The sequence below is a fragment of the Jaculus jaculus genome, chromosome 1 (genome assembly GCF_020740685.1).
Source record: "Jaculus jaculus isolate mJacJac1 chromosome 1, mJacJac1.mat.Y.cur, whole genome shotgun sequence".
NCBI lineage: Eukaryota > Metazoa > Chordata > Mammalia > Rodentia > Dipodidae > Jaculus > Jaculus jaculus.
The window spans coordinates 96,581,849-96,605,964 of record NC_059102.1 but is presented as its reverse complement, the minus strand read 5'-3'; the positions used below and the strand labels follow the sequence as shown (position 1 = coordinate 96,605,964).

Genomic DNA, 24,116 nt, shown 5'->3' with positions numbered 1-24,116 from the left:
GGCAGGAAAGTACTGCTGTTGTTCGATTAAATAGATATATTATGCCCACAAAACTGCCCTGTAAATTCTTATGTTTATGCCTATATAATTAATGTTCCTCTTGTGCTTTGGTTAGAGAAAATGCTCTTTCCAGACAGTAGTGACCACCGGACAAACTCAAAACTCATCACAGTGCCAAGAAGAAGAGACAGTAGAGCGTTCAGCATTAAGTGAGACGTATTTATCACACCCTCAAGGATCAGGGACCATGGTGGAAGAAATGGTGGAAAGAATGTAAGAGCCAGAGAAAGAGGAGGCATTCTTTGGAATGCTGTTTTTCACACACACAGTGTCCATAGCACTCATTTCCTCACAGTAGCTGTCACTACCTACCCAAGTTCTGGATAATACAGAAAAAATAATGACATCAAAATGTAAGAGGGACCAATTGAAAGGAGAAGGGGTTCAATGGAGGGAGGGGTTGAGACAGGAACAAAAGTGGGGAAAGTATTGGGAGGGGATCGTGTTATGGTACATTGTATATATGTATATGGAGGTTGTTGATAGAAAATTGAAAAAATGTCTGTAATAAAGCCTTCCTTTATTTTTAGCAACAAAAAATCTTTATCACTATTTGGTGTATCCTCATTGAGACCCAAACATATAGATTTCCTTGGGCACTTAAATTGCTGAGGCAATTTTAAACTCTGTCAACATCAGCCTTATTAACCCAGATGGTGTTAATTTGCACGGCTCTCTACTTAGCATCACTGTGTTTCCTTTGCATTAAACAGGAGTTGATTCCTTATTCCATCTAAACCGACCCCTCCTCAGACACACTTTCTACTAGCAACAACCTGCATAGTATGTAGATGAGCTCACACAGATGAACTGAAATCCCTGGGGAGGTAGAATAATGTAGTTTAAAGAAGCTCATATCCTACCCATCTGCCTGTATCCAGAGGGCCAGAGCCATTAAGGAATGATGCAGTTCACACTGTTTCAAATATCACTGAGCTTCTAGATTGCTTCTCAGTGAATGTGGGCTCCTGACAGTTACCTGTAATTGATTACCCTGCCTTGTCCAGCAGTTTCGATTGTTTTTATTTGTAATGAAATGGAAACTCAGCTCTTAGCACCTCTCAGTGTCTCTCAGAGGCTATTTCATAAAATTAAAGTTTTTCTTCTATTAAAAAAAAAAACTTTTATTTTTCTCCCAAAGTACAAAATTTGAATTAAGCCCAGCTTGATAATTAACTGGGAGGCATAGTCAACATACATTCTGACTACTTAATGAGCGGATAAAGACAAACTAACATTTCTGAACATTATCATGTACAGATCTGCATACCAGGGGCTTTATATATGAGCCTCGTCCATTTTTATTCTTACAAGCAGCCACAGAGAAAGGTGCTGCCATCAACATCTTGTACCACAATGAAAACCTGGCATTGACTTAGCAGGAGAAGTTGAACTTTGGAGGCAAATGTAAACCGCTGTTCTGCCTCTTTCTTACTGGCTATGAGACCAAAAGCTCAATGTTGGTATCCTCCGATGCAATATATACAATGTCCATTGTAGTAGGAGTCATGTAGTTAATGAGAACAGAAGCATGTGGGCCATCATCAGGTAGGAAGTGACAGCTCCTTCCTCAGGGATACTTTCTCTCTAAAGCTTGATGTGTGCGGGGGAGGGTGGGTGTGCATGTTGGTATGTGTAAAACATCTGTAAGTTTGAAAATATTGTATAGAAAACTTGCACTCATGACTAGTCTGAAGCATCATAAAATCAGGGAAATTTCTGAGACATTGGACCAGTTATACTTCTTCACTGCACGTTTTTGTTTTGTTTGTTTGTTTATTTTTTTTTTATTGTTTTGCTCTGTTTTGTTTTGTTTTTGAGCTAGGGTCTCACTCTAACCCAGGCTGACCCAGATCTCACTGTGTAGGTCTAGGCTGTCCTCAAAGTCACAGGGATCCCTCTATCTCTGCCTCCCCAGTCCTGGGATTAAAGGTGCGCACCACCACACCCAACCCCCTTCGCATTCAAATGCATTCTCCTGGTTTGTCTGTATTCATACCTTGCCCCACCCCCCACTTCTGTTCTTCCATCTTACCCATTTTCCCAGCAAATGCAATCTCCTTCCTGGCTGCCAACCACATCTTTGTGACACAAGACTGCAGGAGACCACTGGGCACTACAACACTTATAAGAAGCCACCAGGCCTCCTGAAAGACTGAACCACTGTTACAAATGGGCTTATGATCAAAACCCTTGGTATGCCTTTTGTTTCTTGAAGCCACTTAATTAACATGTGTGATAATTCACTTAGCCCTGTTGATCTGAGATAAAGGCATTATACTGGTGCCATTCCATCTAGTCCATTCCAAGACCATGAAGGCAAGGCCAGCACCAATATTCTAACAGCAGCTATAATCACACGTGTGACTTCTTTTGGTTCTGCTCAATTACTGCAATCACCTTGTTTCTCTAAGTATCGACACGCAATTTTCCATGCCTGTTTTCTTTCTTGGTCTTTGTCTACTTATTGGCTGGAAAATCAATGTATGTACTCTACTCTTACACCTCATGAATCTGAGAAAATTGAGGAAACTAACACTTCTGTGGCACAATTCTCTTAAATGCTGAATGGTGTAATTGCACTCAAAGTCTGTTGTCACTATGGCTTTGTTTTCCATCCAGTAGCAAAGCCACAGCCATAACGGCAGCAGCATCCATGGAGTACTTCCTCAGAGTCATTTTCACAACAACCCTGAAAGGCAAAAAATGTCACCCACACTCTGTGGATGAGGAAACTGAGATTGCGTAGCTTTCTCAAAAACAAGCAAAACTGAAAGGGAATGAAACCATTTTCGATGAAGAGATTCATGGGTTGAAGGAAAAATAGACTGGGCCTCACTCTGAATAATCCTGAGCTCTCTTCTCAGGAACTCACCAACTGAGAAACCAAGCAAACTGGCTCTAGCTAGTGAAGACTCTGTGTTCTCACCTCTCAAATAGGAATAGTAATTCATTTTTTGTTTGATTGCTTGTTTTTCAAGGTAGGCTCTTGCTTTTGCTCTTGCTCTAGCCCAGGCTAACCTAGAATTCCCTATGTAATCTCATGATGGCCTTGAACTCACAGAAATCATCCTACCTCTACCTCCTGATAGTTGCGATTAAAGGCATACACCACCATGCCTGGCTAGGAGCAGTAATTCTTATTACACACACATTGGTGTGGAAGTCGCTGTGGGAGCCAGAAACTTTAGAGTTTAGACCATACAAAAGTCCCCATAACTGCTTATTAGCTTTCCTCCCACCCTTGTGATTTCAATGAGCACAGTGGAAGTTAGGAGAGGTGGGATGCTCAGTAGTTAAAGGCACTTGCATGCAAAGCCTGCCAGCTGGGGTTCAATTCCCCAGCACCCATGTAAAGCCTGAAACAAAGTGGTATATACATCTGTGATCCCAATGTGCCTACAACAATGAGAAATGGAGCCTAGAAAATCCAAGCTCTAGAGTCAGCTAAGCTGATGTTTCCTTGAAGTCTGGCAGTTCATTTCCAGCAGCAAGAGGCCCTGCCTCAAACCAAGTGGTACACCAACACCTTCAAGTTGCCCCTTGACCTCCATACACATATGATGCTATGTGTGCCCACAAACCATACACACACACAAAAAAAAAAAGAAAGAAAAACTATGAAGAGGCTCTATTGTTTCCAGGCATTTTGTCTGTTATCATATATCCCAGACAGCTGGCTTCAGAGTAATGTTCATTTCTGTCTGCTAGCCAATTTTGAAAATACATATTTATTATGCAGATGCCCTTTAGGGTTGTTATAGTTTCATAGAGATCTATCTTAGTTCACAGTCCATTGGTCCAAGTCATCATTAAAAAATAATAAGAGTGTGTTTCATCAATTTGGTTGTCAGGCCTGAACACTAAGTCTTTTGCAGTACAAATCTTATTGCAGTATTTTCTTTTAAATTCATTACATACTTTAGAGGTAGATTTTCAATTTCTTTTGTCTTTCTTGGTTTAAGAGTGAGAGTCAGCTCCAACGACCCATCTCTTTGGCAGGGATTCTAGGTAGCTGCATGAGCCCACCTAGACCACACATTGTGCATGTGTGGTACTGGGGCTGAATCTGTATGTCCCAGGCAAGCTCACATCCTTGAAAATAATGGCTTAAAATAGGAATGCTGACACCACCTTAACTCAGACAGCACAAATGCAGGGCTGTAATTTTCTATGCTACTTAATCTCCTGGTACAAAAACCTGTGTTGCTCAAGGGAATTCTTCATCTAGTCCAAGGGAAAAAAATATTCTCTCAAGGATGTAATAAGTTAACAAACCAAATTAGTATGTACCAGGGTTTTGTGGCTCTTATCATCCACATTAACCCCAGCACTCTCCGGGGCTAATATCTTCAGTTGTGCTGTTTTTTGCTTGCTGTCTCTAGACCACTAACCTTATTTCTCTATGGGGAAATTGAAAGCTCTGTTCTTTGCAAATCTCCCTCTGATTTTTATTCTCTTTGGTAGAGCTAAGCCTTCAGTTTCCAAGGTCAAATGAGCTAAGCCCCTTCTGAGAGAACCTTACTTCTGACTGACACAATAAGGGGCTACTCTTTTTAGCAGACCCTTGCACCAGCATCATTAAAATACTTCCCCATAAAAAATGCAATGTTCTTCATTGTGCAGACTGAGAGCTTCTTGAAGTAACACATGGAACAGCAGCGCCACCTACCGGTTTCTCCTTAGCAGCATAATCTGCTGCAGCACTGTCTATTTAGGTGGTAAGAGACCAAAATCCGCCAGCCTTGAAGCCTTGTTGAGCATATGAAGGTCAGAAGCTAGACCACCACTGATATTCTTGTTAGTTCCCTGTCTACTGATAATATTTATCTTCAGGGTTCAAATTAGGATACATATGAGAAAGGCAAAATGGGAAACATACAAAATGCTTCTCTCAAATTCCCGAATGACATCTTTTCCAGGTGCTTGTAGGTGTTTCTTTTCAACCTAACAAATGTCATGGTGGCTGGTCAGGGGCATACTTGCATAGCTGAGACTATTGCACATGGTCAGCTTCTGGGCTTGTGTCATAATAGGAAAACAATGGACCACTAAGTGGTTTTCACCTGATGCAGAAAGTCTGTTTTCCCTTAAGTTATAGGAAAGCTGTGTAAATATCCTATCACAGCACACAACAGCTTATAGAACATAATGCAACATCATGACAGAAATGCCTCAAAAAAGAGGACAAGCATGGGACAGTATGGTGGCTTCATGATCAATTGGACCACTCAGGTGAGCTTTTGCCAAGAGACCAAGGTAATAACTTCAACCCTAAGGGCAAGTTTATAAAAGCTTGGTTCCCCAGAGAGGGAGAATTAATATTTACAGATACAAAGTACCTTCATAGACATAGGTTCTCCCATTTAATTCCATCAACTAGTCAGTGAGGTAACCATCGCAATCCCTGTTTACAAACAAAGAAACCCTTGTGATTAAGCCCTACCCTAAGGTGACAAGCCAGCAAATGATAACCAGGGAATTCAGACCCATATCTGTTTGAATTCAGGCTCTGTGTTCTCAACACTATGCTTGGTTAGCTATCTTCAAAATGAGGCTTCTAGTGACAAGAAGAGACACACAAGGAGTATTAAAGCATGCTTCAAAAGCCTTGTCTACTTCTGCAAAAATAACTCCGTGGGCCTGCTCTGAGGTGATAAATAGCATCACCTTCATCAATGACAGGAAAAGACTACATTAACTATCCACTATAATAAAGGAAGCTATCATACACCTTTCCTAGAAGTAAAAATACAACTCATTTGAAAACCACCTCTTACTCAGTAGATCACACTATATATTTCCACATTTAAAAACTATGGAAAATATGCTATGTTCTCAAGGTTTTAAAGTGATTTTATCTCTCTAGAAGATTTTCTTCCTTATTTCCTACGTTTCTCTTTTATTTCTTTTTCTTTAAATGTGGTTTCATTTTGTCATGTAGACTGGTCTCAAACTCATTAGTTCAAATAATGCTTTTGCCTTACTCTCCCAAATAGCTGAGGTGTCCACTGCTTGGCCAGGTAAAGTAGCACTGGAAGTCAACATAAGGAAACCCATTTGGCAATCAGAATTGTCCCTACCACATTGAAACAGCTCTTTTAATGTCACCATATATTTATACCTATAAAAATCCAAAGATCAATTCTGTGTCTTCAACAACTTGGAGAGGAGAAATGATCCCCTGAGGTCACAAGAAATTATGCAAGAATGAAAACCTAACTTCCAAATCTTCTGGAGCAGTAAACCTGCTTAATAGTAGGTGAGTTTGGGGACATATCATGGCTTCTTATATCAGAAAAAAATACAGAAATATATGTTAAAAATTGTGGTAATCCAGGCATGGTGGTACATGACCTTAGTCCAAGCATTTCAGGAGGCTGAGGTAGGAGGATTGCTGAGTTTGAGGCCAGACTCAGGCTAGGAATGAGCTCCAGGTCAGCCTGGGCTAGAGTGAGACCCCAACTTGTAAAAAACAACATATATATATTAAAAGACCCCACAGTGAATATTAATAACCCCACTGAGGAGGATCCTCAATGGAATGGACATAGGGGGGAGGAGGAAACATAAGGGTGTAACCCAGTGGAATATAAACAATTTGCAATACGTTCATGTATTAAAGTTATCAATTGAAAATGAAAAGGGATCAGGATGAGTATAAATACAGCCATCACTCAGCTATGTTTTCCTTTTGGGTTAATTCTCTCTGTATATGTATATTGTGTGAAATAGATGTATGATTTACTTTATGAGGTTGTGTTTTTTGTTGTTATTGTTGTTTGCTTATTTGGTTCTTTTGTTGTTTTTGTTTTGTTTTGTTTTGTTTGCTCTGCTGGTAAATTGAACCTAACGCCTAATGTATGCTAGGCAAGTGGTGTACTACTGAACTCTATTCCCAGTCCCCTGTTTTTCTTAGTTTTTAAGACAGAGTCTATAGCCTCTGCATTTTGCAGCCCAGGTACTGCAGCTCCAACTTGTTTTAAAGTCATGGCAATCCTCCTGCTTTAGCCTCCCACATGCTAGGATTACAAGCACGCATCACTATACTCAGCTAGATACATGATTATTTTTCTATTTTCCTACTTGAAATATTCCTTACATATACATATGTAGTCTGTGAACATATATCTATATACCTATTTGTATGATATATTCATATAGCAAGACAGAAAAAAATGTTTTCATCTTAAAAGTTACCACCACAATTCATGTCAAAGAAAGAACAGATCTGTTAAAAAGGAAACTTTCCTAAATGTTTGGCATAGGAAGTAAGCCTTCCCCTTATCCTTACCTTTCCACTTCCATTCAATCCAAGAACTGGGGGTTACTGGCACTGGGGCTTATGGGAAGAGGAAATCTTGTAAAACAAAAAAAGGAGGAAGGGTTTTTGAAGACAATGATATGGGCAATGGCAGGCTAAGATGGACTGGGAGAAGACTCAGTGCAAAAGTAGATGAGTACTTGTGCACGCAGAGCAGTGAAAACCTTTCTTGAAATCGAGTCAACTCACTCATATGTGCACGTTTAAAGGATGAAACTGGAGAAGGGGTGAAATTCCCACAGAGAACAGGGCTGAGTCAGTCCTGAAGAAGCTATAGCCAAAGGACCAGGGCCAGGATAACATGTCCCTCAAGGTGTAGCTTCACAGTGCTTTCGATTTCCACAGTTTATTCTTTTATTTTAATATTTATTTATTAGAGACACAGAGAGAATGGGTACGCCAGGGCCTCTACCCACTGGAAACGACCTCCAAATGTATATGCCACCATGTGCATCTGGTTTCCACAGTTTATAGTATGGAGACTAGAGGCAGTGTATTCAGATATAAGTTTGGATGCTCAGTGAACATCTGAGCTCACTGTTTGCATGTATGCGGCTTGTCTTACAATGTAGATGGCTGACTCCCCACCTTCCCAGGGCGTTCTCCAGACAGTTCTTTTGCTCTTCCCTCCTGATGGATGACTGAAGGCTCTGATCTAGGATCAGTGAGGTTGGAGGAAAAATAGTTAGGCTTGCACAAAGCAGTAAGGTATGAAATAGGAAGGCTTCTGCTCACTGAAGTCTTTTAAGAACTAAACCTCCATCAGCCTGGGTTGCTTTTACTACTATGGAAATATTCACTGTGAAATGAACAGTAAATATGGGATCCCAGGGCTGGAGAGATGGCTTAGTAGTTAAGGCACATGCTTTTGAAGCCTAAGAACCCGAATCCAATTCCTAGAACTCACGTAAGCCAGATGCACATGGTGGCACAAGTGTCTAAAATTCTTTTGCCATGAATGGATGCTCTGGCATACCCATTCTCTCTCTCTCTCTCTCTCTCTCTCTTGTTCTCACTCTTTCTAATAAATAAATAAAAATTTTTAAATGAGGATATTATGTATAGGAATAGAAATCCAGAATTGTTCTACTTTTATTAATCATAAACTTTATGAGCAAGTTACATGTTGTTCATATTTCCCCCCACCCCACTTCCTTGCCCCCATTCCACTGAAGGTCCGCCTCAGTGGAGTTATTAGAGATTATTTTTAATCTAACACAATCCCAAGGGTGATTATTTTCCCAAAAAGCAATTAATATCCAAGTCTGTTCATCTATCGGGTGTAGGTTGGTATGTTCAAGTGAGAAAAGTCTTTAATAACTAGATAAGAACAGCCTCTTTCAACGAGTCACACATAAGGTGGGATTTGAGTTAGGATGGTACTATAAGAAAACAATATTTGACAGGTGTTAGGAATAACAATAGAATTTGTATGTAATCATTTCTAAGATTATAGGAAAATAAGTAATAAAATATGCTTTCCTGTCACCAAGCCTGGGAATTGAGAATGAATAGCAAAACTAAAGGAGGAGCAACTAGTTTGCATAGGATGAGACACTGTTTGTTTTTATATGATGCAGGCTCAGCACTAAGGGTCTAGAATTGTCCAGGAGTTAGGTGGAGGACAGGATGAAGTGGGTAAGAAAAGTCAATGAGGGAACTGTAGAGTCCTCACATGCTTTTCCTTCCATGAAAGGTTCTCCTGTACCTCCTTCCTTGGGCTGGCCAATTACTCATCTTTTTGCTTCAAGTATCACTTGTCTTACCTCACAAATAAATTTTAAGTCTACAGAGCTAACATGTTCACTGTCTTCATAAAAGTAGCAATACTGTTCAGCTACTTTATACCAGGACAAGTAAAATTGTTCATAGTTTTCATTCAAATTATAATTTTTAAGGGTTAATGCTTATCTGTACACCATGTGAAATATTTTGAATATCACACTTGCATAAGATCCCTTTTTTCTTTAAAGCAATTCTCATAATCAATTTGCATGTATATGTGTACATTAAAGTGAAAGTGGGAGGGAAGGAGGACTGGGAGGGAGGGAAGAAGGAAAGGAGAGGAAGAAAGAAAAAAGAAGAGAAAGAAAAAAAAAGTCAAGACCAGAACCATAGCTTGGGAGACCTCCACATGGGTCAAATGAGGAGCTAAGACCTCCCAAAGAAGGGGTGTGAAGTCAGCATGCTCCACAATGCACCAGGGAGTTTACGTGAAGAATTCTCCTTTTCCTAAAGGGTGGTTAGCAAAAGGCATAGAAGAGCTTGGTGGGGTTTCCTTTTGCCTTGTGAGAAAGCAGACTAACTTTAGGTTATAAATTTCTTGAGGACTCAATTCAGGGGATATGGACAATATAATTAAAACTACAGAATGATGAAAAGGGAAAGCTCATTATATTGATTCTCTGGGCATGCTTTGGATCACCTACCAGAAGCAAAAAAGAAAAGTACATCCTTTAGCAGAAGCTGAAAGTATCACTTTGTGCCTTTGCTCCCGACTCTAATGTAAACAAAGAAAGTGTTTAGAATGCAGGGATGAAGTATATTGCTACTTAAGCAAGTAGACCTTTCCAAAACACCAGTCAGCTCTCTTTGAACACCAAAACAGAGAAGAATAAGGGAAAGGCACATCGGTATGGAAACGAAGAAGACCAAACGTTACTGCAGCAGCGCTCTGCGGCTTCCTGACTGCCGTGATGGCCTATGAGAATGTGAACTCCATCTGATTCCATCAATGATTCAATAATTACACGGAACAACGGTTCTCATAATGAGCCACTACATTAAAATAAGATAGAAAGGTTTAGAAATACCAAAACCTTTCCCAGACTGTTTTTTCCTGAAAATGAAAATAGCCTTGTACCCCTAATTTATGTTATCACATTTCTCCATGCATGTGGATGCTGAAACAAAATCACTGACAAGTTCAGCTAAAATGTAAAATTGGGGCTGGGGAGATGGCCCAGCCGCTAGAGGCACTTGCTTGCAAAGGCTGCCTACCTGGAGTACAAGTCCCAGTGCCCATATAAAGGCACAGGTCAGATGCACAAAGTAGTACATGCATCTGGAGTTCATTTGCAATGGAAGCATGCCCTGGCACTCCCAAAATCTCTCCTCTCCCTCCCTTTGTCTCCCCTCTCCTACTTGCAAATAAATAAATTAAATATTTTTAAAGATAAAAAAGATTCTTGTGCACCAGAAACATCTACATTTTCTTTTCTTTTGCCTTTTTTTGTGTGGTCTTTCTGAGATGGGTCTCATGTAGCTCAAGCTGACCTAAAACTTGCTAAGTAGACAAGGATGACCTTAAACTCCTGATTCTATACATCTACCTCTTAAGTACTATGAATAGGGGTGTAGGACCCACTCGTTCTATATTTTTGAAAAGCAATCCAAGAGATTTATTTGCAAGTTCAAGTTTCAGAAACATTATATTAAGAAATCCTGGCCTTCCAAAGATGCTGAGTCTATATATTTAAGGGGAAACCCAGTTTCCCCTACGTCTTTAGCTCAAACATTGGCTACTGCACAAAGTTTATAGAAACAGAGGAAATCATTACATTATATTTTAGACTGATGGAATGTAATCATATTTTTTATTTATTTACTTGTAAGCAGAGATAGAAGAGAGACTGAGAATAGGCATGCCAGGGCCTTCAGCAACAGAAAATGAACTCTAGACACTATGTGTACCTGATTTTATGCAGGTACTGGGGAATCAAACTCCAGTCACTAGGCTCTGCAGGCAAGTGCCTTAACTATTGAGCCATCTGTTACAGTCTGGTCCACATTGCTGGTAGAAATCACCCAACCAAGAGCAGCTTCTGGGAAAAAGAGGTTTATTTTGGCTTACAGGCTCGAGGAGAAGTTCCACAATGGCAGGGGAAAACAATGGCATGAGCAGAGGGTGCATGTCACCCCCTGGCCAACATAAGGTGGACCATAGCAACAGGAGAGTGTGCCAAACACCAGCAAGGGGTAACTGGCTATAACACCCATAAGCACGCCCCCAACAACACACTGCCTCCAGGAAGTGTTAATTCCCAAATCTCTATCAGCTGGGAATCTAGCATTCAGAACACCTAAGTTTATGGGGGACACCTGAATCAAACTACCACATTCCGCCCCTGACCCCCATAAACACATAACCATGCATGATGTAAAATGCAGTGCATTCATCTAACTTTAAAAGTCCCCATAGTTTTTTATCAATTCCACTGATGTTCATACATCCCCATAGTCCAAGATCTTTTAACTGAGCTATAATACCAAAAAATACCCTCAAAAAGCCCATAATGGCACAGAAAAAATATTCACACTACAGAAGATGGTATTGAGCATAACAAAAAAATACATTCAACCAATACAATATTTAAAACAACCAGGGCAAACATCAAACTGAACTCCAAGTCCGGCAACTCTAGCCAGTGACAAATCTCCAAGTCCAATAATTCTAACCAGAAACAAGTCTCTGGAGTTCCAATTCCACCTCCCCAGCTAGGCTGATAACAGTCCTGGAAAACTTCATCAGGGCTGGCAGCTTTCCTTAGCAGCCATCTTGTGGACCTGGCATCTCCTCTGGGTCTCCACTGCAATCCACTGTTCATCCTCATGGCCCCATGAGGTCTCTATGCAGGCAACCAGCAAACCTGCTTCACAATGCCCATGGCCATTTCCAAAACACAAGGCTATTGCAAACTCAATGACATTCTCTTTTCTATATTTCTTATACTCCACAATACCAGGTAGAGTGCCAATTTGTTAAGCCAGGGAGGGGGAATAAAATAGACTTTGAGAATAGGACACTCCTTGAGCATTCAGGCCCCTTCAAAAGAGTCTATATTCTTTTGTGGCCCCAGTGCAGGTCAGCTAGCCCAATCTCAAAGGTTGTAATCTTTCAATTTCAGCTGAGCAGGCAGAAGTTCACTCAGATTTTTCTTTCTGTGCCATATTCATCTGCTCACACCAGTTCATTTCTACACAAAGCAGCCCTGCACAACTTCTCAGGACCTAGGCATAAAAGCAAGCTTCCCACACAAACTGCTAGCCCAGTCCAGGCAAAGCTCTTTCTCACCATCATAAGCCCAACCTCACAGTCCATAGTTCTTACTGCATTCAGGTCTTTCAACTCTGACCAGACTAGTCCATCAAGCTGTACTTACAGCACTGTAAGGCGTCTCTTAGGCCAGAGTTTCAAATCCTCCCACATTCCTCTTGAAAATCAGCTCCAAAAGGCCAAAGCCACACAGTCAGGTGTCTAGCAGCAATCCCACTCCTCAGTAACACTATACTGTTGTAGTCTGGTTCACATTGCTGGTAGAAATCACCTAACCAAGAGCAGCTTCTAGGAAAAAGAGGTTTATTTTGGCTTACAGGCTCAAGGGGAAGCTCCACGGTGGCGGGGGAAAATGATGGCAAGAGCAGAGGGTGGACGTCACCCCCTGGCCAACATAAGGTGGACCATAGCAACAGGAGATTGAGCCAAGTGAGCCAAACACTGGCAAGTGGAAACACTATAACACCCATAAGCCGGCCCCCCAACAACACAGTGTTAATTCCCAAATCTCCATCAGCAGGGAAGCTAGCATTTAGAACACCTAAGTTTATGGGGAACACCTGATCAAACCACCACACCATCTCTCCAGCCCCTGAATGTAATCTTTAGTCTTAAAAAAAAAAAAAAAAACATATGATTCTTCAGTTTTCAAAGGGTGATATTTTGTGAGTGTGGAATAGGTCCTGAAAATTAAGTTATAGAAAATAAATGCTATTATGCCCATTAAAAAGAGAAAGAACAAGGGAGACAAGACATTAACCAAATTTGGGGTGTTTCCTAAGTGGTAGTGGCTGTACCTGTACCTGTCTCCACTGCTGTTTTCAATAAATCCAAAAATTTATAATTTAATTTTTGTATTATTTGCTAAGAGTAATATATATATGTATGTATGTATGTATATGTATGTATGTGTATATATATATATACATATACATACATATATGCATTTTTATGTATGTATATGTTATATATATATATATATATATATATATATATATATATAGGCACACACACATTGGTTTTTTGAGGTAGGGTCTCACTCTAGCCCAGGCTGACCTGCAACTCACTATGTAGTCTCAGGGTAGCCTTGAACTCAAGGTGATCCACCTACCTCTGCCTTCCGAGTGCTGGGATTAAAGGCATGTGCCACCACACCCGGCTAAAATAATTTTTTTTGAAGTGAAGGACATAGAGGGGAATCTGTTAAGATAAAAAGAAAATTTCTTGTGAATTAGAGCTGTTCAGCCCTTCATAGGAAAAACTCACAATGCTCTTGTTGCCTCGGTTCCTGCATCATCACAAAGTAGGCCTGCCAAGGAATATCTATTTCTATTCATTTGCAAACCTATAAATCTCAAAGTGTGTTTTTTTAACTTTAACCAAGGTTTTTTCCAAATAAGGTAGCTTTTCACACAAACTGTCTCACCTCCTACATGTATGCTCCCCGTGACAGAAAGCCACAGGGGCTGCTATTTTCCTGAGCCTTCACTGCAGTCTGTAACAAAGCGCCCTTCCCTTGAGCTGAGCCGAACACTGGAAGTGCTTTCAAAGTAAAGTTTGAATATAGGCATATGTTTTAGTTTTAGCTATGGGATCTAACTTAAGCAATTCTCCTTCCTCTTCTTGGCTGTCCAAGAATTCTGGAATTGATTAAAAAAACAAAACAGCATTACTTGATTGTTTGGGTTTAGGTAGGATGTCTCAGGAAGCAGTGGATGCCCAGTACCTGGGAACCAAAGCATTCAGGTAGCCATGCAGGAAACAGCCAACTGAGGCAGCATGAGAAACCCTGGTGTCCTCTACACAGGAAATTCATGTCCCAGAGGCAATACTACAAGTAATGGACAGCAGTAACCACAGTCAGAGAATTGAACCTCTTAATCCACCGATAATATGGACCAAAATGCTACAGAGCTTTCATAGTCTCTCATTTTCTTCTGAGCCTATATAGGTCCTAAAACCCAAGATGCTTTATCAGACTTTATCAGTCCACTAAGACTTTGCTCATACTGGTTTCTTTTGGCATGTAAATTTAATTCTGGAACAAAAATCCAGTTACTATAAAAGCCTAGAATTCAAGTAAATGAAGCATGAATAACATGCCTCAAGGAAGCCACAGAATAGTAGACAAACTAGAAATCTTTGTGCCATCTCTCAGTACTTAGCTTCATTCTTGCTCTACTCATGGAAGTCTTTCCTGATCAATATGCCTGTGGTGAGCAGAATCCTAAAATGGCTTCCAGGATTCCTGCAACTATGACTGTGATGCCACTTCCATAAGTAGGCAATATCATCTAGAAAAGGCAAAAAGATTTGCAGATGTCAGTAAGGCCTTAAATCAATTGTCTATGAATTAATCAAAAGGGAGATTATCGTGACTGGCCTGCCTTCATTATTAGGTAAGTATTTAAAAGGAGGAGCTAGCCCCTTCCTGAAGCCACAGCTTCATCTGCTGGCAAGGAAGAAAGGCACTACCACATTCTGAGAAGGTCATGGAGCAAGGATATTTGAGTGGATAGAAGCTCCCAGGTGACAACCAGCAAAGCACACCATAGACCTACAAATACCAAGAACTGAACTCTGCCAACAGGCACAGAACTTGCAATGAGTCTCTGGATTTCAGCAAAGAACACAGCTATGCCAACCTCGTGACCTCAGTTTTGTGAGATGCTGAGATGAGGACTAGCAAAATTGTGCCTAGATAATTTTGACCCACAAAATCTGTGTTCATGTTACTTTAGGCTGCTAAGTGTGTGGTGACTTTTTACAGGAATACAGAAAGTTAATATAACCCCAAAGTCTTGTCTAAAAATTGCTAAGAATAAGAATGAAGGTAAAAGAAAATATTGCCATCGTGCAGGAAAGGTAGGCCATAGAATATAGAATATGCTGCGACCTCGATTTTGGACCCAATTAGTCACCAATTCAATGAATAATAATAAGCAAATCACTTTGCCTCTCTGAGCTCCACCCACTTTACCCACACATAAAGTGAGGGTATTGAGTGGATCATAGCTTCAAATTTTTAGATTTGTATGTGAGTTGAAATAAAAAGTCAGCAATAGAAGCCAAGAATCTAGAAAGGGACTGAGAGAGAGGGAAGAGAAGGGAAGGGCATAGCAGATATGTGAGGACAGGGGAAGAATAGTACAGGGAATATGATCTAATGGGAGGGGATGAAGGAGAAGAGCTAGGAAGAGAGTTAATCAAAAATTAAAATTTATGAATAAGCACATGGAAATCTACTTCTTTGCTAGCAAATAATATATGTTTAAAAAGAGAATGTGTGTTTGGGCAGAAGTATCTTGTGGAGGTAGATAATGTGCCCATAAGCTATAGAATATTATCAAAAATTTCATTGCCAGAGTGAGAGACCTTCCAGTGAGTTGTTGGCCAGGGAGGCCCCTGATGCCCCTAAAACATTACAGGATATTACCATGATCTTAGATGCCCACCCGAACTAGATGATAAAACCCCATTTCTTAAGATGTCATATGCTTGGTCTGCAATTCACAGAAATAAAGCTGGAGCTGAGCTGGAAGCTTCCTCCTTGTTGACTAGCTGTCGGAATACTTGAAAGAGCTATGCATCCTGCTGGGGAGAAAATTTAACAACTGTCTTAACAAGCAGTGGGCCCTGCCAGTTTTATGGATAGTCATCTAGGCCAAATGTACCAATAATACAATGGTAGCATGCCTGTTATTGGGGAAACTACTATCATTGTTTGGCTAAATATGCCCATCAAACTTACCTCTGAATCTTTCTGTTTATGCCCATGTATTAATGCTACTCTCATTGTGGTTAGATAAGCTTCTCTTTCCAGAAGATAGTGACCACTGGGGTGACTCAAAACTCACCAAAGTGCTAAGAAGTGACAGTGGAGTATTTATTACAAAATGATACATTTGTATCACACCCTCTAAGGTCCAGGGACCAATGCAGAAGAGTTTGCAGAAGGAATGTAAGAGCCAAAGGAAGGTGAGGAGTGTATGCAATACAGTCCTCCAGACACAAAGCACCCTTAATATTCATGACCTCACAGTGGCTAATGCTATCTACACAAGACCTGCATAACAGGAGGGAAAAAAACATAACATCAAAACAGAAGAGAAACTAGTTGCAAAGAATAAGGGATTCATTCAGAGGTGTTCCCTCTGTGTGGTAGTTATACTGGTGACTTTACATTTACTCATTCACATAAACTCATATCCACATTTCATGACCATATAACCATATATCACATGATAGAGTGACCAACCAACCATCTCAGATTTTTGAGGACTGAGATGTTCCCCAAGGATGCTAGACCCTCATTGCTAAGCCCAGGAAAATGCTAGACAAAGTGAGAAAAATTCATCTTCTGAAATAACTTGTGCCTAAGGCTGGGATACTGAACAGGAGTCCAGAATACATGTAGAGACGTTAAGAGAAATCTTAAATGCAAAATTTTCTCTAAAATTCAGACACTTGACTTCTTGGGTACAACCCTATGTGTCCCATTCTAAATGTGTCCAATCCTACACAGGACCTGTCCATACAATCCCTTAGAAGAGCAATGCCTGAGACTACAGTCTAGACCCACCTTTCCATTGCAGGCCCATGTCACTCAGTTTAATGCCTAAGAGACTTGAAGGTTGAAATCATAATTATTTATTTTCTATTTAGACATTGCTGCCCTAGATGTAGCTTAGTAAAGAAGTCAAAACTTCTTGTTACTCTAGGCAGATTTTATACTCATTCCAAGTACTTCCAGGAACTTCAACCTCAAGAGCAGGTGAGAATTAATATACTGTGCAACTGCAACTGGCTTTGTAAAATGAGAAGAAAAAAATCCAGGGCTTCCCATACCCAGTTTTCAGCCTCCAATCTACGAAACCAAAGCATCCCCTCCCCCATCACCATGAGTCGAGGTGGGCAGATGTTAGACCAGCTGATGTTCCCTCACTTGAAAAGAACATTACAGATGAGCAGAGCCCAGCTCCAGATGAGAACTGCCCTTGCTCTACCAAGGTGTGAACACCAATCAGGATTTTCAGTGTAAGAAAATAAAAAGCCAGGCTTACTTAGGTGACAGAACTGCATGTGCTCTACGAAGAGAACTGAGCCATGGAGAAGGAACAGTAAGGGCTTGGCAAGCTTCTCAAATAATTCATTTTCAACTAACTAAATGTCAGGCAGAAAATGAAAGGGATGGGAAAGATTTGGAGAGGGGAGCGGGAAGGACAAAGTCCAAACTTTCTGAATATGAAAAAGGCCAAATGGAATGAAAAATAATGCAGAGTGAGTGATAATGGAAAGTTGGCACTCAAGTGAAAACTGGTGGGGCATATGTGGCTTATTGCTTCTGCATGAGAAGCTGAGGTTTCCACTAACTGGAGCTCCTGGGGCTTCTGTCAATCACTGTAGCTAGGTCTTACCCTGGAAGAAACAGGAAGCCTTAGATGTGCCTTTGGCAGAAGTAATAAGTTTAAAGTTGTGTGAATGCATTCAGGAACAAAATTACAACTACTTTAAATGTTTAGTTAAATACATAATCCATGCTTTCTAGTCAGGAGTACAGTTTTCATATCCAAAAAATTCAAAATTATGACTCTACTATGAAAAAAAGCAAAAAAAAATGCCACAAAGAGCATTTGTTACACGGTATTTTGTTTTTAATTAAAATTTCTGGAGGGGGCATGGATTTTAGACTCAGTTTGGTGGGTGGTCCAAAGTCAAGGTTGGAATTTGGCTAATACTTAGTGCTACTGAAGGAAGCCTTGAAGGAAGTCTCTCAGGCCCAGTGCTCAGAGGAGAGGTGCTGCTGATACAGTGAAACATGGCTGAGACCATAGAAGGTGCTCATCAAGATACCTGCTCTCAAGTATCCCATAGAAGGGCTAAAGTTGTAGCTCAGTGGTAAAGTGCTTGCTTAGCATACATAAGGTGTTTGGTTCAAACCTCAGAGCTGCAAAAAGGAAAGATGCTTTGATAATGTGCTTACTTTGCAAGCATGAGGACTTGAATTCAATCCCTAGTACCCACATTAAAAAATAAAAATTAATAAATAAATAAAACAAGCATTTAAAAGAATCCCATAGGACAGAGCTGGGAAGATGGCTCAGTGAACTGTATACTTGCTGAGAAAACATGAATACTGGAGTTTGGATACCTAGAATACATATAATGCTGAGTGGATGTGGTGGCCAGCCCATGATCTCAGCACTCAGGATGCAGAGACAGGGGATCCTTGGGACAACCTGGGTACTTAGATGAGCCCAGTCTACTCACATGCGCACGCACATTAAAATACTCCCATAGTAGATGCTTGAATTTGGCCAAAATCTCACATGCACAATTTTCTGAATCAAGATTTTAGAGAAAATCTTACGCTATAAAACATTGCTTAAATTCTGTTTTCCGTGTGGAGCAAATGGGACCTTTTTCAATTTGGAATATTGGCCTGTAGTTAAGGCAAAACTGAGAGAAAGAAAAATATGTTCTCAGAAGTTCTGATGGCTCCTGTGTCCATTGCCTTTAACCTGAGAGCCTCCTGTCAGAATCTTCTCCTCTTACCAATTTCTTGTCTGCATACCTACCTAAGAGGCTCACTTCTCTCTTCTTCAGTTGTAGGTCAAGGAATCATCTCATTTGACACTTGACCTCTCATTGGATGTTGAAAGACATTTCCCTAAGGAAAAATATTTGCGTCTCAGGGAAGCTGGAGAGAGAGAATTTTGTAACCATCTTTTCAGAACAATAAGGTCTTGGCCTCACCTCCAGCCTCCACTTCTCCCTGTCATGCTCTAGGCTTTCCCTACACCTCCCTGCTTCTGTCACCATCCTGGCTGTGTCATCTGATGTCGCATTTCTTTCTTCTACTCGAGAGCAGAAACACCTCCTCCAATCAGGAAACCACATCCCATCAGAGCTGCAAGCCTTCCCTGGATTTTCGTATCAATCCTGTACAGTCTGGTGAGTACCTGCAGAAACTTCTGCCCTGTAGACCAGCAGGGCTATGCAGAACTATACTGTCTCAGCCTTGTCTCTTATTAGTAAAGCCACCAAGCATGGGGGAAGATTAAAAGAGCAGAGTCTGCACACATAAACATGGTTACTGCAGAAGACAATCCCTAGGGGGCCAGCTTGTTGTTCATTTATTTATGCTAGATAGAGCATACAATGTAACATTTTAGGTTCTGTAGTTTTAGTAGTAGAAGAAATTTTGGAGCCCATCTGCCTAAATTATTAGCTATGATGGGAATGATCTTTGCTATATGCTGGGAAGGCACTGGAACGGAGGCAATTTTATTCTTTAGACAACTACAGTCCTATAGTGAACCAAAACCTGTCTATATGTCAGTCTATTTATAATGTCTGCAGATAAATCTCTGTCTGTTATGTATAAAAATTTTCTAAATATCTACAGGATTCCTTCTTTCCTATTCTTATAGACAGCATCAATAGCTAAGGGTTGATTCTCTCTTTTCTTATAAAAAAAAAAAACTATTTCTGGGGTCTTTCCCATTCCATTGCAATGCTGAGGACATGTACTTGGGCTCTCATGAGAAACAGGCTAACCAGATCTGTAGATATTGCCCCATAGGTGACATATGTAATCATCCCAGTGCACAGAGGACCTTTTGTTTGTTCCTGAGTTGCTTTTGTACTTTTTGTGACCTTTGGATTATCCAAGAGAAGTAGACAAGAATAGCTAGGAGATGCCAGGTATCTTAAGGAGAGCTGTGGAGTCAAGCTGATCGGGGCTCTAATACCACCTTTGGCAGTTATCCCTGTGTGACTCTGAACAACATACTAAGCCTTTCTAGATTGTCCTGACTCATCAGGTTTGAAATCTGAATGGCAATGTCTTCCTTTTCAGACTACAGTAAAAGTTACATGTTAAAAGTGCTAGTAATAGCCGGGCGTGGTGGCGCATGCCTTTAATCCCAGCACTTGGGAGGCAGAGGTAGGAGGATCGCCATGAGTTCAAGGCTGCCCTGAGACTACAGAGTTAATTCCAGGTTAGCCTAGACCAGAGTGAGACCCTACCTCGGAAAAAAAAAAAAAGTGCTAGTAAAACACATGTGGCCAAAGGCCAGATTAGACTGAAAACAACAGCTTGTATTGCTTTTGATGGCTTGCTATTCATCACTACGTTCCAACATAATACTAGCCATCTGAATTTAGAGTCGTTCTCTCAAATGCCCTGCTGGTAAGAGGAGAAAATATTCATCATTCCTTTGGTGTGTTAGGTTTACATCCTTTAGAGAAGCCAGTGTCTGCTTGGAATGGGTCTGCTTCTCTGCACATCAGAGACTTTCTATGCCTGGATCCCAGCTATACTTATATAGAGACCATGGGTCCGACATGATTCTGAGAGTGGCAGAACCTATTCCAAATGTTTCATCTCCTGTAACTCCACTCCGCATCTCCAGAGTCCAATGTATCCTATTCACAGAGGAGATCTCATCACAGCCTACCAACTGGGACCAGTGGAATTCCTCTACTCATCTTCTCCCACCCTCTCCAGCCCACAGCCTCTGTTAAACACTAAAATATCAAAAATGATAGAAGTTGGTCTGGAGAGATGGCTTAGAGGTTAAGGCACTTGCTTGAAAAGCCTAAGGACTCAAGTTCTACTCTCCAGGTCCCACATAAGTCAGACACACAGTGATGCAAGGTCACAATGCACACAAGGGGGTGCACATGTCTAGATTTCAATTTCAGTGGCTAAAGGCCATGGCAGGTCAATTCTCTCCCCCCCACCCTCACTCTCTTGCTCTCTCACATAAGAAAAGAGGACAGGGCTGTAGAGATGGCTTAGTGGTTAAGGCACATGCCTGTGAAGCCTAAGGGCCCAAATTCGATTCTCCAGGTCCCACATAAGCCAGATACACATGGTAGTGGATGCATCTGGAGTTTGTTTGCAATGGCCAGAAGCCCTGGTATGCCCATTCTCACTCACTCTCTATCTCTCTCCCTCTCTCTGTCTCAAATAAATAAATAAATAATTCTTTTTTAAAAAAGGTTTTTAAAAAGGCCTCAAAAGAACAATGATAGTTTGTTTTGATTTGGTTTGATTTGGTTTGGTTTTTGTTTTGCTGGAATTGGTGGCAGCTATTGATCACCTCATGTCCAAGTGCCTCCTTTTCCTGAGGTTACCTTTTCTTAGAATTTTGAGCTCTCTTGAAACATGAGTATCTTCTGCTCGTCTCTTGTATCAACTTACCTACCCAGTCACCCCACAGTAAACTGGACAACTGGAGAAGAGGTCAGATGACTGCAGGAGAAGACATCCACTGGTAACCTTCACAACCAGTTTTCCTCTGGGTGTCACTGTTTCAAACCTAGATGCTTTGAAGTCGAGGTGACTGATTCTGTGTCCTTCGCAAGCAACCATCTTTATGAGCTAGACTCCTTGACTGTATGTTTCTATGTGTTTATTCTCTTTTTATGTCCCCCTAGCATTTACTAAAACTTAACTCCATGTTTCAGTTTTAAAGCTCACCTGGTATGTTAGGGGAATGTCTGGGGCCCTGCTGGAGGTGACCACAAGGTACAGTTAAGGGAAATGGTAAGTTCAGGACAATAAAAGGACCAGAGTTAGGCCACAGAGTTCATTAAACAAGCACAAAGCAAATCTCCCCATCCCCATCTCTTTCTTGACATTCTCCTAGGAGGTACCACTTGACTAAGCTTTGACCAACAAAGGAGAATCAATCAGGGTGATAGACAAACTAAAAAGAAGAGTGGGCCTGGCTCTCTTATAGAACCCCTAAGCCAAAGCACACTCTGAGGACTCCCAATTTTGGGGTCCCTCCAATCCCAATGAGAGCTTTTGCTTTCTTTTACCTTTGTTCTAAAGAAACTTGGCTTGCTTTACCCTGTGTCCTATATACTCTAATTCTTCATGGTACCAGAAGGAAGAACCCAGGCATTCCTACACCAGGATTCTTGCAACAACCATATCCAAGGAAGACCATAACTACAGACTAAGACTTTGTTTACAAGTTATGGCTCAGAAAGGACATATGTGACATGTAAACAGAAGCTACTGGAGGAGGACAGGAATGAGGAGGAAGAAGACGACTGGGGATAGAAGATGCAACAAGAATCAACAAAAATAATTCATATTTGAAAATGTCAGAATGTATGATACCTAAATCTGTGTTTGCAACTAAGAAAATGAAAAATTATTAAAATAAAGAAATAATTTTTTAAGTGACAGGCTTTACTTTTGCTTTTTTTTTTCTTTTTGAGGTTTGAAGTACATGAATAAGACATGTATAAAAACCTAAGTAGGGACAATATCCTCCCCAACAGCACAAGAGACTAAAAACTCAACAAGGAGGAAGGCTGGACGCTCGGGTTTTGGAAGTTTAAGCACCCCACTTCTGGCTCAGGGATTTGGGGAGTAGGATAAACAAAACCTACTTTGAAAAATATTCCAGGGAAAACCAACAATTGCCTTCTACTGGGGTGGGGACTGGGAAGGAGGGAAGGGCCAAGGGGTAGGGTCATTTCACATCACTAAACTAACTTGGGAAACTATAAGGAACCATCTTCAACGGGCCTTTAGAGGTAGACCAGATGGCTGATGGGAAAATCCACAAGAGAGAGAAGAAAAGGAAGTGTGGCTGAGGGAAGAGGGGTAAAAAAACCTTTCTGGGCACAGGAAGGCAGCCAGGGCACCAGGTCCAGGCAGTGACCTCAGAAGGACAGCACAGTTGTTGCAGCTTAGAGGTCACCCACCTGTCCCCACCCAGATGCTGATTCTGCTTAGTGCTGGCCTGTGCAGGGCCACCCTCAGGCCTGAAGGGAGGAGTGGATGGCTCTGCAGCCTGGGGCCCTGCCTCCTCTTCTGTGTCTCCTCCCTTGGAGGCAGCACCAGCTTCTGCTTTGGCTTGGGGCTCCTGGCTTTCAGGGGTGGCAACAGCCTTCCCTTCCTAGGCAGTGCCCTCGTCGCTGCAGGCACTGATCTCCCTCTGCTCCTGCTCCTCCTCTGTGCTTGCAGACGCCCAAGAATCACCCATGCCCTCCTTCTGGTTTGTCTTGAAGGACAGACCTTTCGATTTGAAAGGCTTCTTAAATGAGAATTTCTTCTTCTTCTTGGGGATCTCCTTGGGAAGGACTTCCTTCTTGGCCTCAGAGCCCTGGCTAGGAGGTGTAGGCTTGATGGCATCGCAGGTAGTTCCAGCTGCCTCATCTGTTACATTCACATGTGGCCACTCCCCTTCCCCCTAGGGAATAAGTCACCATTGCTTTTCCATTCCTGTTTGCCTTGGGCAGGGAGCGCCAGCTGCGTCCTCATCCTTGGGAGTCGTGTCGCCCCAGGGAGCCTTGGAGCTCTGGCTACCCATGCTGGTAATCTTCTCAGGGGCACCTTGCGTTTCTTCTACATCAGTTCTCTAACTTGTCTAGAACTTTAGGTTGGGCAGAGGGATAACTCATTCATTCAGTGATTAGAATTTTGTTGAGCAAGTTATGTTAGAGGAATTTTCATCCCAGAGGGAGTATGATCCTCAAGTTTGCTTTCCCTCACTTTGGGGTGAGCGCTGAACCTCCTTTCCTTCACCAAGGCTTGCCTCTCCATTCCCTCGGTTTCTGCCTTGGATCAAGGTCTTTGCATTTCTTAGCAGTGTCCTTCTTGTTTCTCTATGTTTTTGTTCTGGGCATCCCAAAACATCCCATGTA

At 41.4% G+C, this 24,116-nt stretch overlaps 1 pseudogene; it reads right to left on the bottom strand.

The window, feature by feature from the left end:
• Positions 1-2,643: 2,643 nt before the first annotated feature.
• On the bottom strand, positions 2,644-23,782 carry LOC101597498 (annotated as a pseudogene).
• Positions 23,783-24,116: the final 334 nt, after the last annotated feature.